Genomic DNA, 14,226 nt, shown 5'->3' on the forward strand with positions numbered 1-14,226 from the left:
AGAACAAGTGTATATCACCTGTCTCTACTGAAGGTTACAGATTCTGTATGTAGGATGTGCCATTCCTGGGTCTCAAAGTGCCTTACATACAGTAATGAATTAAGCCTCACTATGCCCTTGTAGAAGAGGTGATACCAAGGATCTTTTCTGAAGTGTTTTTTAAAGCAATATGTCAGAAACTTTGATGAAGGAGCTACGTTAAAGCGCTGTTTCTCTCTTTTTTGCTCAAAAATCTGTGACTAGTTGATTTTAAATCACAATGCAAGATGACAAATGTCATGCAAACACTCAGAGATTAAAGCATTTAGGACCAAATTTCTCTAATACAACATCTGTCATGCCAAGTGATGCATCACACACACACACAGCACTCCCAGGACTCTTGATGGTGGTCCAACTAACACACTTCCAAGTGCCCTACAACTCCATGCAGCATGGTCAGAACCTTAGTTTCCTTGTGCATATACTGTTATATGCTAGATTCTGTGCTAGATACTCAAAAACACCCCACCCTGCTATTTACAAAGGATAATAAGATGTACCCTACATATGATCACTACTCCACAACGCCCCAAGACACCTTGCCCCATGCCAGAAGTGCCCATGAACAAAAAGTGCAGAATTTTGCCCCTATGTTGTAGTACACTTACTCTTGGATGCTTATCATTTTTTGCACATGAAAATGCTTAGATATTGCTCCTGGGGACATTCTGCACCAAAAAATTAAAAATTATGCATGAAAAAATTCAAAATTCTGTGCATATTTTAAAATTCTGCAAAATTCTGCAAATTTTATTTGTCAAAATAACACTATATAATAATGTTAGTTTCAATTATCTTAGTATTTTATTTCAAAATACCTGTCAGCAAGTATGTCTGTAACAATATAGACATGCAAAGATTTCCCCAGGAGTAGAGAGTTAAAGAAACCCCTATGACAACCCAGGTACTGTTTCTCTGCCCCCTTTGCCCTCCCAGAGCCCAGCCGGGGGGGGGGGGGGAGGAGGGCGGAAAGACTCTCACAACCCTTCCCCCCAAAGCCCAGCTGTGGGGCACCCCCAGCCAATACATCTGAAACCCCTCCCCTCAGAGCCCAGCCATGCCCCACACAGATACCCACACCCCCTCTCCCCCTCAGAGCCCAGGGATCCAGAGGGAGAAACAGCCTGATGCTTGGTCCCAGGCTTGCATGGAGTTTCCTGCATGCTGGGAACTGCAGCTGCCAGGAATCCTCTAGCTCCCTCTCCCTCCCCTCAGCAGGGTCTTCTGTGCGCGAACTGGGCTTTGCTAGCTCCAGTGACCCCTAGTGGCAGCTAGCAGAACTGCAGCCCATATCTGTGGGGGAAAGGAAATTCTGCATGTACCATGCTAATTTCTGCAAAATTCTGCATTGTGCAGTGGTGCAGAATTCCCCCAGGAGTAAGATATGGATGCACAAACTATACTTATATAAACAAGCTGCAGTACTTACAAATACAGTTGTTCAGAAACCATGCCTCAAGCCTCTACAATTCATTGAGATTGGCTTAAAAATCATGAGATTATATATATAAAAGTTGGGGGCTCTTTTTATTGACCTTCTGGTCTCTTTAGGGTTCACATTTTCAAGATTTTCTCTACAACCACGAGAGCTAGACTTACTTTTTAATGTAAGTTGAGCTTGTCATATCACATGATTCCAATAGTCTGGGCCTTCAGGAAAAACACCAGATACTGCAAGACTCATGATAAAAGACAGAGCTGTCAACACTGGCACATTTTCCCCACTCCCAGTTAACCGTTTCCATTGCTCATTACAAGAGGATTTGTAATGAGCAATGGAAGCATTCATTTACGTGCCAATGTTCTGCTGGTAAGTCAGTGCTTTAGTAACAATTAGAGCGCCTTTCTTAAACTGAATGCTGAGATTCTCACATACTCACACCACTCAAGGAGCTGGGGCTTTAAGAGGAACACCAACAATCACTAGTCTCAACATAAAATCATGAGAGTTGACAACACTGAAAATGGGAAGTTAACGGGCTGATTTCCTTGGTAAATCTAGCTTGCATCTCTACAACCAAATTTTCCCATGTGCAAAGCCAGACATCCAAAAGTAAGCTCAGCAAAACTTAGAAGCACAATATTAGACACTCATATTAGAAGCCATGTGCAGTCACTTCTGAAAATCTGGCCGTTTCTTTCCTTACCTAACAACCACTTCACATTTGAGGAAGATTTTGTTTATGCAGAAATAATTTTTTTCCATCTGAGCCAATCTTATATCAGTAATTTCATCAAATACTGAAATACCAGGGGATAAACATGACTTTTGGGTGTGGCTTACATTATCTTCATAATAAGTCTTTTTTTTAATTTGAACCCTGTCTCACTGGTGCTGGAACTGGGGTGGCCAACTTTTTAACAAAAGAAACATAAGCGCATAATTCATGCCCCCTGCAGATTTTTATCCCCTGCAGAGTAATAGATTCTGCCAGGGAGGCACTGCAATTACACCTTTTGCTCACCAGGGGCTGCTATGATGCAAGAAGAGAGGGCAGCTGGTTCACTGCAGGAGCAGCCAGCTATGGAGAGGGAGGGGGCACTTTGGCCTTGCCCTCCCTTCTACAAAGATTCTGCACTCTTCCTCTGTCTTGAAATAGGAGTGACACACACTCTCTCTCTGTCTCTCTCTGTGGATCGAAGACACAGATAATATGTGAGAGCAGTAAGTGTCTTTTAGGTCACCCTAACAAGTTTAGGAGCATAAACTCAGTTAAAATAATCCCTCCCCCATAAAAAAAAATATCCTAGTTATGTGAACCCATGTCTGCCAAATTAAGGAAATTTCATAAGGACGGGCTCTTTTGTGGTATTTTGATACTTCTGCTTCTGATCCAGTCTGGAACCAAGAAGAGGAAAAATGAGAGAAGATGAAACAAATAGTTGAAAATGATTTATATTTTAAACACTGAGAAAGATTCAGCTTAAATTTTGGATGGAGATTCAAAGAAGATGGAAGGGTGTTTAGTCTTTATTTTATCAGATTCAGGACCAAATTGCCCATCCCTTGTTGTTCTGACTTTCTGTCCAAGTCTTTCAAATATCTAATTGTTTCCAGACCAAAGTCACCCATTGGATAATGACACATGTGCTTGCAACTTATCAGCTGTTTCATGGAGGAAATGAAAAAGAAAACATGACATAAATATAATGCAACTAAGTCTTCTTTGAAAGCAAAAAGTTTCTCTCGTGTGCACACCTCTGAACTGCCTGTCCTCGAGAGAGAGGCCTGAATCAAAACCCCAGATATGAATAGCCCCAAATTTGGAGGAAGTTCAGCTCCCCTTAATGGAACAAGTCAAAATATAAACCCACCTCAAACAATGTTGGAAATAAAACACAATTCTTGATCTGAAATGCTCTGCTGGGTCTCAGCTCTGCAGTACGCTGATACAAAACTCCAAAGCTGAACATGCCTGAAATCCAGATTCAAATTTGGGGGCTTAGATCTAACTTCGATGTTTATTCAGCTCAGCTTTTACTCTCTCATATTTTAGTTATCTTATTGTATGATTCAAAGAATAGGCATTTTTTAAAAAACTGAGCCGATTACAGAGTTTAATCAACAACAAGAAAAAACCTGCTGTCAATTTTTAGAAGTGGCTACGGAGGAGCTGTATACATGTTGGGGGTTGGTAAGAGCACAAAATAGGATTATGAAAGTAGGACCTTGTCTATATATGGGCAAGTTACACTGGCTTAAATAGATTTAAACCCCAACTTCAGTTAACACCAGTGCAAACACTCTTACTTCAGTTTAGCTTAAACCTGTTCACAACCAACTTAAGTTAACCTGGAAAAAAAAAAGCCACGCAAAACCAAAATATGACAGTGTCCACACAGGAGTTTGCAGCTGTTTAACTAAACCAGCTCAAATTCACCCCTTAGGTTAATCCGGGCAACTTTCTCGTATAGACCAGAAATAGAAAACAGATAATGCCGAACTATGCAGGGTGAAAGATTCTTCACCCAGCTTTGACTGAGAACATGAACGCTCATACGTAGTAACATTAGTTAGAAATTGGATCCAAACACTGTGGATCAGACGTAAATCCCACAATGCTGAAGGGAATTATGGTATTGGCTTCTGGTTCACCACATTATAGAAGCAAGCAGCAACTATAACGTTCAGATTGTGAACAAGAGTTTCACCCAATGAGCTACAGCAGTGGGAAGATTAAGAGGGGATACAAAGCAAGCTTTGGAGGCCTGGGAGGAATTATGGTTTCAGTAAGAAATCATTTGAAATGGGGTGTTTTCACATGGTTTTGGTTCAAAGCCAGGGAAAACTGAGTGGTTTCCGAGACTTAAAACAATCTCATTAGGAAAGACCCTTTGCAAACCAGTTTAAAAAGTACAGTTTACTTACTTACACAAACACACACACACACACACACACACACACAGAATTGAAACTTACGTTTTACTGTGCTCTATTTACATCTTTGAATACAAAGGGCCTGATCTGGAGAGTTGCAGAGAACACACAACTCCTGTTGACCTTACTGAGTGCTCAGAATTTTTCAGGATTACACCAGAATTTATTACACAATAGTTACGTTAATTATTTTTAAAGAAAAAAATTGTATGCGACAGGCTTTTACTCATATAAGGCCAGATTTTTCTCCTCCTATTCATGCTCAATAGTATTTTACTCTGTAATATGTGATGCTCCCCAGAGTACCCAGGGTTGGGAGGCACCTCACCACCACCCGCCCTGAGCATGAGGAAGTCTTGTCAGGGGTCAGCTCCCATCTCCACTGGCCAAGGACAACACACGCACTCCTCTCTAGGCCTTGCAAGCCCCACTGTCACTGTATAGGTTAGCAACTGGCACCCAAGCATCTCCCTGGAGTGTCCAGTCCCACTAGATGCTCACAGTATTCACAGATTCGCTGCTTCCAAAGAAGCAGTCCACCCCAGCTTACCAGTTCCACCTCAGATCACTGCTCTGCTTAACACAGAGATATGTTTATAGTAGGGCTGACAATTAATCACAGTTAACTCATGTGATTAACTCAAAAAAATTAATCGCGATTAATTGCATTTATAACAATAGAACACCAATTGAAATTTATTAAATATTTTGGATGTTTTTCTACATTTTCAATATTGATTTAAGTTACAACACAGAATACAAAGTACACAGTGCTCACTTTATATTATTTTTATTACAAATATTTACACTGTAAAATTATAAACAAAAGACATAGTATTTTTCAATTTGTCTCATACAAGTACTGTAGTGCAATCTCTTTATCATGAAAGTGTAACTTACAAATGCAGACTTTTTTTGGTTACATAACTGCACTCAGAAACAAAACAGTGTAAAAACTACAAGTCCACTCAGTCCTACTTCTTATTCTGCCAATCACTAAGACAAACAACTTTGTTTACATTTGCAGGAGATACTGCTGCCTGCTTCTTATTTACAGTGTCACCTGAAAGTGATTACAGGCGTTCACATGGCACTTTTGTAACCAGCATTGCAAGGTATTTACATGCCAGATATGCTAAACATTTGTGTGCCCCTTCATGCTTCGGCCACCACTCCAGAGGACATGCTTCCATGCTGATGATGCTCGTTAAAAAAAAAGAATGCATCAATTAAATTTGTGACTGTACTCCTTGGGGGAAGAATTGTATGTCTTCTGCTCTGTTTTACCCACATTCTGCCATATATTTCATGTTAGAGCAGTCTCGGATGGTGATCTAGCACATGTTCGTTTTAAGAACACTTTCACAGCATACTTGACAAAATGCAAAAAAGGTACCAATGTGAGATATCTAAAAATAGCTACATTTGACCAAAGGTTTAAGACTCTGAAGTGCCATCCAAAATCTGAGAGGGATGAGGTATGGAGCATGCTTTTAGAAATCTTCAAAGAGCAACACTGTGATGCGGAAACTACAGAACCCAAACCACCAAAACAGAAAATCAACCTTCTGTTGGTGGCATCTGACTCAGATGATGAAAATGAACATGCATCAGTACGCACTGCTTTGGATCATTATCAAGCAGAACCTGTCATCAGCATGGACGCGTGTCCTCTGGAATGCTGGTTGAAGCATGAAGGAACATATGAATCTTTAATGCCTCTGGCATGTAAATATCTTGCAATGCTAGCTACAACAGTGCCATGAGAACGCCCATTCTCACTTTCAGGTGACATTGTAAACAAGACGTGGGCAGCATTATCTCCTGCAAATTGTAACCAAACTTGTTTGTCTGAGCGATTGGCTGAAGTAGGACTGAGTGGACTTGTAGACTTTAAAGTTTTACATTGTTTTATTTTTTAATGCAGTTTTTTTTTACATGATTCTACATTCAACTTTCATGACAGCGATTGCATTACAGTACTTGTATGAGCTGAATTGAAAAATATATTTTTTTTGTTTTTTACAGTGCAAATATTTGTATTCAAAAATAAATATAAAGTAAGCACTGTACACTTTGTATTCTGTGCTGTAATTGAAATTAATATTTGAAAATGTAGTAAACATCCAAAAATATTTAAAATAAATGGTATTCTACTGTTTAACAGCGTAATTAATCACAATTTTTTTAATCGCGTGATTAATCACAATTAATTTTTAAAATCACTTGACAGCCCTAGTTTATAGTAAAACCAAGCATTACGTTTATTTATCAAAGCACAGAGTTTCAAGCAATAGCAAGTAGAAGTACTGGCAACAAATGGTTACATGTAAAATTAAATCACCACACACACTCTAGAGCCTAGACTTAATTATCCAGATACTTTCATGTCTTGTAGGGTATTGTCATCCCCAAATCCTTGCCTACATCTTACATTGAAAGGTCTCTGGGGTATGGACAGTCTTCATGTTGTTTGTGCAGAGATGTTAATGCCTGTTTGGAGGCTTTAGACATTACAATAGAAAAAGGGCTTGGATTTGGTTGGTATGCAGCAGTAAAACATGCCAGCACCTCTTGTTCTCCACAATTTCAGCTTTCATATTAGTGATGGAATCCCCGGGGTATAACATGGAACTGTGGGACCAATGTGTCCCCTTAACTCTCCAGCCTGGGCTGTCTCACAATGCTTTGATAATGACTAGCACACAGGACTATATTTGTTTGCTTTCACGAATTTTTAATAAATTTTTAAAAAAGTTTTTTAAAAAAGATTTTATAAAACATCACACACCACACCACAATTCGTGGTGTGCGCCGGTAGAGCGTCCGAGGCTGCGGGGCTTCTGAGTGTGTAGGTGGGCCTAGCACTCCCTAGTTCTTCCTTCCTCCCCCCGCTTCCCTCCGCCCCCCCCCCCGCCGGTGAACTTCCCATGGTGATGGGGCAAAAATGGATGTCTGGTGTCACTGGGTAAATGTTCTGGTCAAATGTTCTCAGCGGCAGCAAGCTGGGAAAGCCATTTTTTCCCTGGATTGCCTGGCAGATGCAGCATGGCAATCATGGAGCTTGTTTTGCTTTTTGTGACTCTCACTGTATTTGTGCCGTATGTAGATATCACTGACAGCACAGAGCCACAGAAGCACACAAGCCACAGCATTTTTTTTTTGCATGACAGCAGAGATGGTTCCAGTCCATACCCACCCACCCCTTCCATCCATAAATGGAAACTGGTGAGATTGATGCCATACCCTTTTCCTTTTGTACCATGCTTGCACCATATGCCCTGGCTGCTGGCTGCAAAGGAAAGCCAAAAAAAGGAATGAAATTGAGTCAATCCTCCCTTTCCTATCTAAAAAAAGAATAATCCATCCAAATAGTAGAATAATAGAATCAGGCCTGCAGACTGTGCTGTGTCAGATCCTGCAGAATATGATATGCTGCCTGTATACAGGGCTACAACCTTGCCATTCCTCCCACCCCCCTGATTTTCTTCTTCTTCTTCCCCCCACTCCCCCTACCCAGTTCCCCACTTGTGTGTAATAAAAAATATGAAAAAAATGAAAAAGTGAAAAGAAAGTGTTAGTGAGAAATGAGTGTGAGGCAGCCTCCAGCACATGACAGTCCAGACAGGACATCCAGACAGGACAGGGAGAGAAGCCAGGCATCCCTAGCCCTCAGGGTCCAGGGATCTCTTCTTTATGATGGGTGGGGGGGGGGATGCTGGCTGCTGGCTGATGCCCCTGAGCGATGGTTACCTACCATGCACCACCCACCACCAAAAACCCACCAAAAGCCAGGGCCGGCCAGCCGCATGCCATGCACTGCCCCCATGTGCCCTGCCCTGCTGCTGCTGCCGCTGATGACCTTACCAGACCTTTACCACCATCACCCACAGCCACAGGGGGGAGGGGTGTTGTGTGCTGCAGCATCGCGTCTATCTGCAGCTGCAGCATAAAGCAGGGTGTAAAGTAAGAGAGGGAGGATTGTTTTTTTTCTTTTTTCTGGGGGGTGGGGTGGGGGGGGGGGTGGGGGTGAGCCCCTTGCCACCCTGACCCCTGACGGACACCTGTTTGACCCAGGAAGCATTTGAAGAAAAAGGAGAATGCAAATACTTTCAAAAGGGGAGGCTGCAGGAACTGTGGGTCCAGTCCAGTCCAGTCCTCCATTTTGATTTTTTGATTTTTTTGGCTTCACGCGCGCACGCTCGCTGAGCTGCCTGAGTGCCTGTCTGTCTCTTTCTAAAAAAAAAAAAAAATTTCATTTTTCTGTCTCTGTCGGCTGCGCGGATAGATTTGATTTGCTTGATCATACCACACAGTCATCTGGTCCGTGCTCTCTTTGCTTTTTTTTTTTTTTTTTTTTGACTGCATCGCCACGGATCCTGAGCACGCTCCACAAAAACAAAAAAAAAATAAAAAAGTTTTTTTTTTTTTCCTGTCTACTACCTGACCACATCGAGCCGAGTTCCAGGTGCGGTGGTCACACTGCTGCACTGCTCCTGGGGGGGGAGCCCTGAGGCGATCATCGATCCACACACACTAACCTAATCCTATATGTTAATATACTAAGATAGCGCTCCTCTCTCTCGGGAGGAGTACAGAGCCGGTTTAAAGAGCCATTTAAAATATATATATCCTCCCCCTAGTGTGTGGACGGTTGTGGCGTTAAATCGGTTTTACGCTCCTAAAACCGGTTTAAACGCCTAGTGTAGACCAGGCTAAACAGCAAATCCCTCCAGGTGCTGTTATCACTCAGCCACCACCTTAAAGAGACACACCCAGCTGAGTGGAATGAATGCTCTGCAAGCCACATGGAAACATCAGCAAATCCCCACAGCCCTGCACCCCAGAAATAGACCATCTTACATTGTGCAAGACCTCCTCTTGAACAATGCAAGCTCATTAACTAAGTTCCCCACTTGGTCAAAGGATAGTGGACATGTACCAGCCTTCGTAATCTGAGCAGATTCCCCAAGCACTTTAGATAAACTCACTGGTAAGTTCCTCACACACAACTATTTCAAATTTGATGACAATACATATCTCCAGATCAGTGGCACCGCTATGGGCACCCGCATGGCCCCACAATATGCCAATATTTTTATGGCTGACCTGGAACAACGCTTCCTCAGCTCCCGTCCACTCACGCCCCTTCTCTACCTATGCTACATTGATGACATCTTCATCTTCTGGACCCATGGGAAAGAGACTCTGGAAAAATTCCACCACGATTTCAACAGCTTCCACCCCACCATCAACCTCAGCCTGGACCAATCGACACAGGAGGTCCACTTCCTAGACACTACGATGCAAATAATTGATGGTCACATTAACACCACCCTATACCGAAAACCTACTGACCACTATGCCTACCTTCATGCCTCCAGCTTCCATCCCGGGCACACCACAAGATCCATTGTCTACAGCCAAGCACTGAGGTACAACCGCATCTGCTCTAACCCCACAGACAGAGACCAACACCTACAAAATCTCCACCAAGTATTCTCAGAACTACAGTACCCGCACGAGGAAATAAGGAAACAGATCAACAGAGCCAGACGTGAACCCAGAAGCCTCCTATTGCAAGACAAACCCAAGAAAGAAACCAACAGGACTCCACTGGCCATCACATACAGTCCCCAGCTAAAACCCCTCCAGCGCATCATCAGGGATCTACAACCCATCCTGGACAATGCCCCCACACTTTCACAGGCCTTGGGTGGCAGGCCAGTCCTCGCCCACAGACAACCTGCTAACCTGAAGCATATTCTCACCAGTAAATGCACACCGCACCATAGTAACTCTAGCTCAGGAACCAATCCATGCAACAAACCTCGATGCCAACTCTGCCCACATATCTACACCAGCGACACCATCACAGGACCTAACCAGATCAGCCACACCATCACCGGTTCATTCACCTGCACGTCCACCAATGTAATATACGCCATCATATGCCAGCAATGCCCCTCTGCTATGTACATCGGCCAAACTGGACAGTCTCTAAGGAAAAGGATAAATGGACACAAATCAGATATTAGGAATGGCAATATACAAAAACCTGTAGGAGAACACTTTAACCTCCCTGGCCACACAATAGCAGATCTTAAGGTGGCCATCCTGCAGCAAAAAAACTTCAGGACCAGACTTCAAAGAGAAACTGCTGAGCTCCAGTTCATCTGCAAATTTGACACCATCAGCTCAGGATTAAACAAAGACTGTGAATGGCTTGCCAACTACAGAACCAGTTTCTCCTCCCTTGGTTTTCACTCAACTGCTAGAACAGGGCCTCATCCTCCCTGATTGAACTAACCTCGTTATCTCTAGCTTGCTTCTTGCTTGCCTATATAAACCTGCCCCTGGAAATTTCCACTACTTGCATCCGAAGAAGTGGGTATTCACCCACGAAAGCTCATGCTGCAAAACGTCTGTTAGTCTATAAGGTGCCACAGGATTCTTTGCTGCTTCTACAGAACCAGACTAACACGGCTACCCCTCTGATACTTCACTGGTAAGGATAAAACATTATAAGAAGTTCATTAACTACAGAAAAATACAGTGATTATAAGTGGTAGACATAAAGGTAAGAGATAGTTACCTATGAAAATAAAAAATAAATGCGCATTCTAATCCTAAACTTTCAGAGTAAGCAAGAGTTGAATCAAACAACTTTTCTCACGCCCACTAGTGAGAAACCAGGTTATGGTTCTTAATACACAGGATGAATTTCCTTCTCATCCTGGGACCAGTCTCCTCAGTTCAAAGTCTTTGTCTTCCCAGTGTTCTTGTTGCCTTCAGTGTAGGTGGGGTAGGACAGAGATGATCTCCTGGTGCCACTGCCTCTTATTTTATACTCTCAATTGATGTCCAAGGGAAAATATTGGCCCAGGCATGTCCTGGTGGGCCTTGCAGAGTCACAGTGTTGAGCAATCCTCATCATTGGTGTTTGCGCAACTGTCTCTTACACGAGTCTAAATCTCTTGTTTATAATTCCTCTGTTGGTCAATAGCTCATGATGGTCACTTAATGACTATTTGGGTGTGGGTCACCACTTTGTTGTCACTGGAGAGCTAGCAGTGGGCAGCTCCCAAACTCATGTGTTTCAATAATTATCCTATAGCAAAATCTCATAACTTCATAGACACTATATCTATCTATCTATATTTATATCTATATTGAGAGAACAATGAGTTTCAGCAGATCATGAACTTTCATATGGTATCTTACATGGCATGCTTTGTATGAAATATCACAACCATACACAAATGATGAATATGGGGGTTACAGGGTGCTATTTCGAGGTCCAGTGCATCACAATATTATTATTACAAGGAAAACCAATGCAGAGATGTTCACTTGAGTTTGCAGAGAGCCTCAGACAATATCTGTAAGAGGTCTGTGAATTGCCTTATTCATCTCAGCATTAACTCAGATGCCCAATGCTGACAGTGAATGTTGACATATAAATTATTCCATTCTTCATGTACGAAAAAAGAGAGGTAGGATCACAGCTCTGTACAATGTAGCAAAATGAGGGCTCATATAGTAACACAGGTGGTTGACATTTGGAAGATATCACAATTTATTTTCCTCCCCAATCAAGAAGGAGCCAATCCCAAAGAGACTAGCAGAGCCCAAAGAGCCCCACTGAGAAGCAGCCAAGCTCAGGAAGCTTGTCCATCTTGTACTTGGACATCTGCACAATCTGTGCAGCAGTATCTCAGTCTGGCAACTGATGTGAGCGAAGCTGATTTTGTGGAAGGAGCTTAAACAGCAAAAGCAACCATTTCTCTCCCTTCCCCAATTGTGTCCCCATAATTCAAACCCTGCATAGAGATAATAAATAAATCAAGGGTGACAGAACTTGGGATTGGCTCACAATAAGTAAAGGTCTAATTGTGCTCCAACCAGAGCTTTGGTATTGAATTCAATTGAGAGCAGAAGCAAGCCCTAGATTAACAGAATCTTAATAGCACCATATTTTATAATGTAGTATAATTGTAATTAATGTTTTACTTTCTATGTATTTTATTTTTGAGTCAGTCAAGTGCTTTGGGATCCCTTTGGGATGTAAGGCACTACACAAATGTAAGTTGTTATTATTAAATAACAATCACCCAGTGTTTAAATTATACAATAGCTACCTGATTATACTTAACCACTTTAGCTGTAATAAAAAAATGATTATATGTAATATAAATTAAAGATATGTTTATCCCACTTCATGAAACTTCAGGTACATTGGAGTGAATGGGGAGGTGCCCTAAAACAGCTGGGGCATTGAAGCCAGTGGGAGATTGCCATTTTCTCCCATCAATGCAGGATCAGACCCGTGTTGAAGAGTGAGGTATCCTGACAATTCACCCTATCCACAAAAGGCAGCAGCAAGATGTTTTTTTGCAGCTTCACTGAACAAACCATTGCGCCTCCCCCACTATAGTGCTGATTCTGAGGTTGCTTCATAACCATAGTGTCACTGGTCAAATCCCTCCCGCTAGACACTCAACAGGCTGCTGTGTTTGGAACCACACACTGGGCCCATGTGCTTTTAAGCTTCTCTTCATTGCTGGATAGGCTCCACCATGATCCCTGGCTTAGGTCTCTCCGGAACACTTTCAGGGCACAGATTCTATTTGATTCCTCTCCTGGAAGTGAGACCACAAAGCCCAGCTGCCATAGGCTCTCAGGACTAGTGCTGACTGTCCCCTGCCCACCCCACCCCCGACACCACAGTAGCCAGAGCTCCTTTCTTGTGAGCATTCTAGATTATAGTTTTCCCTCCAGGGACACACGATAGTTGAGGCAAATAGACACAGACTTTGCGAAACGATCTCTCCAACAATCATTCTTTATTTTAGACAATACAAGAGATCTACAGATCTGGGTAAAAAATTGCATGCTATTCCCTGCCTCACTTTCCTCACTACTCAAGTATTCTTTGGGATTTGGGTCTGCATCCTTTCAGGGTTCCTGGCATCCTGCACCTTTCAGGACTGAGCCTTAAGGGGGCTGTTCCTCCCCCCACCCATATTTCTTAGGAAATGGTAGATTCTGGTACAGTCCTATCAACTTCATGCATTCAAAAATCATGAGTCAATCCCTCAAAATCATGAGATTGGCTTAAAAAAGCACAATATTTTGAAAAATAATAAATGCTGTTTTGTTTTTTTTTAATTTACCTTCTGGTTTCTGAGTCTTTAGGATTCACATCTTCATGTTTTTCTCTTCAACCAGGAGGGCTAGAAACGTATTTGTTTTAATGAAAGCTTGTCATGTAATAACATGACTCCAGGAGCTGGGACCTTTAGGAAAATCCACCAAATATCATAAGATTTATGATAAAATTGTGACAGTTGCCAGATTGTGAAAGTTGCCCATTATATGCCCGGCTAATTCATTTATTATCACCCCTCATTGAAATGAGCAATAGAAGCCTCCTTTTTAGTGCCAATGTTCTAATATCAGTCAGTGCTTCAGGAACAATTAGAGCTGGTCAAAATGTTTTCACTGAAAATTTGAATTTCTACACAAAAAAATTGAAGAAAATTCTCACTGAAGTTTTTCAGTTAATCGACCCACAATAGACTAGTTGAAATTTTTCAGTTTTCAAAAATATTTTGAAAAACCAGTAACAATTCTTTTAAAATTGTTTATGATTTTTTTTTAACTAATTGTTTCCTTTTCTTTACCAGCTATCGTAATGATACAACTGGCACTAGAGTTAGCTGAAATGTTTTGTGCAGAAAGTTTTTCCATAAAAAAATACCATTTATTCAAAACTAAAGATTTTCATGTCAAAATGTCAATTT

At 41.9% G+C, this 14,226-nt stretch overlaps 1 protein-coding gene across 40 annotated transcripts in view; it reads right to left on the minus strand.

Moving 5' to 3' along the window:
• Nucleotides 1-14,226, minus strand: part of SOX5 (SRY-box transcription factor 5) — an 862,257-nt gene that overhangs the window by 570,392 nt on the left and 277,639 nt on the right. For 2 of the 40 annotated variants that reach the window (XM_039544025.1, XM_039543824.1), the window contains exon 1: nt 3,358-3,458. The exons of the other annotated variants lie outside the window; for them this stretch is intronic. The gene's annotated coding sequence lies outside the window, so the exon portion shown is untranslated. Of the gene's footprint in view, nt 1-3,357; nt 3,459-14,226 lie in introns of those variants that run through there. 40 annotated transcript variants of the gene reach the window in all.

The sequence above is a fragment of the Mauremys reevesii genome, linkage group 1 (genome assembly GCF_016161935.1).
Source record: "Mauremys reevesii isolate NIE-2019 linkage group 1, ASM1616193v1, whole genome shotgun sequence".
Taxonomy (NCBI): Eukaryota; Metazoa; Chordata; order Testudines; family Geoemydidae; genus Mauremys; species Mauremys reevesii.